Raw genomic sequence first — 5000 nt, 5'->3', positions numbered from 1 at the left:
AAGAAATTCTAATGAAAATAGAGACACGCTCGAAAGAGTCAGCAAAAGTAACAAGTCCGTTTTAACCCTTTCATTGCCAAGCTCGCATTTATGCACAGGCGTGACAGAGGACCCATGTCACTGAAAGGTGACCATTCATTGATCTGTTATCCATGAGCCTACTGCTCTTAATGTTCAGTGGTAGGATAGGCCATATTTTCTATACATCGCAGGGGGAATCCCCAGCTATTCTTAGCCACTGTCTTTTCTGTGTTTATACCACACGGGAATTTTGTACTCTGAATTGACTGGCGGTGAAAGCGTTAAAGAAAGCAGAAAAGTCGTGGAGAAAAAAAAAATGGCACAGAGAACTACGATGTTTACGCAAAAAGCAATTCAAGAGAAGTATGGAATAGAGTTAAAAAGAAAAAGAAAACATCATGTCCCATAAATTTAGAAGACATGTTTCACCATCACAGCAACCTTAACGCTAATGATAATGAACATATTGACAGTACAACGGCAATGCACATTATCAATTTAGAGGATTATGATGATATTTTAAATGCATGTATCACTGAAGATGAAGTTACTTCAGCCAACAAAAGACTGAAGAAAGGCAAAAGTGCCGGTGAAGACATGATTCGTAATGAATATATCATCAACAGCGTTCCTTTGCTGACAGAAGCATATTGTAAATTATTTAACAAGATGCTGGACGAAGGTGTTGTACCAGAAAAATGGGTATCCGGCTTGATATTGCCATTGTATAAAGGCAAAGGTGATACACTTGACTGTGATAATTATAGGGGAATAATTTTGCTCAGCTGTGTTGGAAAACTATTCACTACAGTGTTAAATGCTAGACTGACTGATTATATCAATGTAAACAATATACTTTCAGGGGCCCAAGCAGGATTTAGACAGTCCCATTCTACATTAGATCAAATGTTTGTTTTGAAATCACTAATTGATATTTTCTGCATAAAAAAGAAGAAACTTAACTGTGCTTTTGTTGATTTTTTTAAAAAAAAAGCATTTGATTCAGTTTGGAGAAGTGGGTTATGACAAAAACTTGTTCATGAAGGTGTGAATGGTAAAATTTTGCGTCTCATAATGAACATGTATGATAGAATTAAGTCATGTATGTTTTTAAATGGTGAAAAATCTTATTTCTTTAGCATTTCTAAAGGTGTACGAGAAGGAGAAAATCTCTCGCCTTTGTTTTTTTTTCTCTGTATCTCAATGATTTAGAGTCGTATTTGACTGAGCATAAGAGTCCATCTGCTGATCTTTTTGTGACCAAGCGCGCTATGCTTGCTCCAAAACTGCTCACACACAAGCTACAGCAGACGACGTTTTCCTTCCTTACCCGCGCCCAGGATTGTGTGACGTCACTCCGCTTACATCATTTTGTCCTCGCCAGACCACCTGCTCGACCAGTGTCGCATCGCGGTACGTCATTGGCTGAGAGCAAACTTGTGTTTCTGTTCCACCGTAATTAATTAATACCTCTTTTGTCAGATCAGTTTCAGTTTCAGTAACTCAAGGAGGCGTCACTGCGTTCGGACAAAACCATATACGCTACACCACATCTGCCAAGCAGATGCCTGACCAGCAGCGTAACCCTCTGTCAGATCAGTAAACTACAAGTATTATATACTGGCAGAATCGTCGCAATTCCATCTTTAAATCTATTCCATTTATGTTTGCCTACGTTAAAATGATTTAACACAGTTTGTAATTTTCAGCGACGAGCTCGTTAAAACTTACCCTGTTCAGGTGACTTAAATTAAGATTATAAATTTATCTTAAATAATCAACACTTCATTTTTATACTCATTATAAAGTAGGTGTTGAGCTCTTTCTTTTGCAACTAATCCGACGTAAATCGGTTCAGGAATCATTTAGAAACCTGTCACTGAACACCTTTAAACAAATACAGTTCTTGTCAGATTTGGCTTCATTACAGTCGATCTGTTTTCAGCACACGTGACGGCCTTTGCGGTCCGCTAAACTTGCATAAATTGGCACAGTGAATGATGAGTGGTCATTTCATACCTGGTCAGTCATCTGACCAGAGCCTGCTCTCTCTCTTGCTGTGTCGCGGGCAGTGTGTCGTGTGTGTTCTCACAACGGCTAACACCTCGCTACGTATCGCTGTAAGTACTAGTGTGTAGAATGTGTTGATTTGTAAAATTGTATTGTTCGACACAGTACTTGTGTTCATATGAGTATGTTCAGTTAATTCTTTGTTCAGTTATTGCTTTGACATGTTAGTCACAGCTCGGCTATGATTGATCTAGAAAATTGCCATGTCGTCATATGCTCGTAGCAGTATTCCATTTGATTCTTCTTAACGTCACAGTCAATGACGTCTCTGGACACAGATAGTTTGTTCCAGAATGTTCAAGTGAGTGCGTAAAGTTCACTCACCACTTAATGGTTAAGCTATGATGGTTCTTCACTTACTATCTGGTCTATCAGTTTGCCAGTATAATATCAAACCCACTGATTCTCTTATCTTGTTCATTATTCATGTATTATTTTACATGCTGATATCAGTTGTGCTCAGTACTCTAAGATGTGTGTAGTATTCTGTTGTAGTGATATCAGCTACTGGTTAAAACCACCTGATATGTATCAGTCTGTTAATTGTAATTTAGTTGTCATGCTCTCTCCTATACGGCTTACTCCAGTATAGTGCAACATGATAAACTGATTCATTTGAGTCACTTTGACACAGTATAAGCTTTACCTAATCTATACTGTCAGTGTACTTTCACTAAGTCAGCATCGCTTCAATCACTTTAACTGCGCTATTTAAATGTATTAGAAATGTCATTTGATGTCAGCGTTTGGTCTTCACACATATGCATTATGTTGTTGCGTATCCCAAACCCGAGTGATAGTTTTTCCATGTAATATGTATACATGTGCTTTACTATTCACTTGTGTCGACATGTTGTGCTTATGACATTTGGTTGTGTCATTCCAGGCACTGTCTTCTTCTCTTAGTTCTTGTCTTCTATTTTTCTTTATTTCTTCTCCTTTAGTTTATAACTATTGTAAATAAAACAATAGAAAAACCCATTTGTGACTGGCCTCTATATGTTCCTGGCCTGTGCATGGGATCTTGTCTATCCTTTCATTCAATCAATCATTTAGTTAAGTCTTTTGTGCCGTACCCTTGAATAACCTCTCGGTACGCGGCCACAAAAGTGGCGTCGTCGACAGGATTAAAATCCTTCAAAATATCTTTATGACAGGATGAAGATCCATAATAAAGTAGATCCAAATTATCCCCTTTAAGGTTTCAATGTAAAAAAAAAGAACTAAAGTGATGATATTTAATTCTGCAAATAAGCTAAAGCCTGTTTTTAAGTTTGGTGATGCATGTTTGGATGCTGTCGATTCTTTTAAATATCTTGGTACTGAATTTAGTAGAAACGGAACTTTTTACAAAGCTAAAAAAATTCTTTACGAACAGGGCCAAAAAGCTGTTTTCGTTACTTCAGTCGGCCAGAAATCAGGATTTACCTTTACATATCATTCTGGACATGTACCAGTCTTGCACTTCTGTTTTTTTCTCTCTTTTTTTTTTTCATTCATCATGCAGAATGGGAAAACGTGAATCAATCTTGTGAATGCATGTCCCGATTTCCTTAATAAACTGATAAAGATGTATTGATTGATTGATGAGTGGATGGGTTGTTGGACTGTTGGGTTGATTGATTGATTGATATGTTTACCCATATGAAATATATGCAATGATTGTAAAAAAAAATTTTGTTTAAATTAAGTGAAAAAAATGTGAATGTGAAAAAATAATAAAGCGTAATAAAGTATGTGGTGTGTACTTTTTTGGGGGGTGGGTGGGGGGGGGGAGGGGATTGGTGTTCGGGGGGAACGGAATTTCGTTTTGTTATTCTATTGTACGATTTGTATTGTATTACTCTTTTTGTCACAACAGATTTCCCTGTGTGAAATTCGGGCTGCTCCCCCCCCCCCCCTCCCAGGAAGAGCGCGTCGCTTCAATGAGAGCGCCACCTTCTTTTTTTCTCTTTTTTTCCGTTTTTTTTCTGCCTGCAATTTTATTCGTTTCCCTATCAACGTGGGTTTTTCTACAGAATTTTTGCCAGGCACACCCCTTTTGTTGCCGTGGGTTCTTTTACGTGCGCTAAATGTATGCTGCACACGGGACCTCGGTTTATTGTATCATCCGAATGATTAGCGTCCAGACCACCACTCAAGGTCTAGTTGGAAGGGGAGAAAATAATGAAGACTGTGACCATGGTCCTAGCAGAACTTTTGACATATCTCGGCGAATTGAAAACGTCAGTAGCCAAACGCCCTTTATGAATCTTCAGTGTCGTAGATAGTGCATGGGTGGTTTGTCAGAAGGCCGCATTTCTGTCTGTCTGTCTGTCTGTCTGTCTGTCTGTCTATGAGTCTTCCAAATAAAATAGAAACTGAACACACTACCCAGCATATGCATACAAGCAAACAGAAAGGTCGCAAACAGAAAGCACTCTCATATACGAGGGTCATTCAATAAATAAGGTGAATTTTTCGGTATAAGGACTTCTAATACAGATAGAAGCTTACTTTTTTTCTTTTCTTTTTTTTTTTTTCTTTTGTTTTACTTCTTTTTTACATGGATTTAATTTGTTTTGCAGATTAAAAAAAAAACTTTGAGAGTTTTGGCGATTAACAAAGATGGCCGACCAAGAAGCATGCTCCAGGATTGAACAGCGGTCAGTTATCAAGTTTTTGGTTGCTGAAGGGTGCAAACCAGTTGAAATTCATAGGAGAATGTCAACTGTGTATGGTGCCACATGTTTCAGCCGAAAAAATCTCTACAAGTGGGCTAAATTGTTTAAAGAAGGACGGAGCAGTGTTGAGGATGAAGACAGGCCTGGAAGGCCTGGAGCGACTGGCTGAGACATCAGTCCAAAGATTTTTACGCTGAGGGAATACGGAAGCTTGTGCACAGATGGAAAAAGTGTGTGACAGTGCTG

The sequence above is a fragment of the Babylonia areolata genome, chromosome 10 (genome assembly GCF_041734735.1).
Source record: "Babylonia areolata isolate BAREFJ2019XMU chromosome 10, ASM4173473v1, whole genome shotgun sequence".
Lineage (NCBI taxonomy): Eukaryota > Metazoa > Mollusca > Gastropoda > Neogastropoda > Buccinidae > Babylonia > Babylonia areolata.
Note: the sequence above shows the minus strand (reverse complement) of the source record.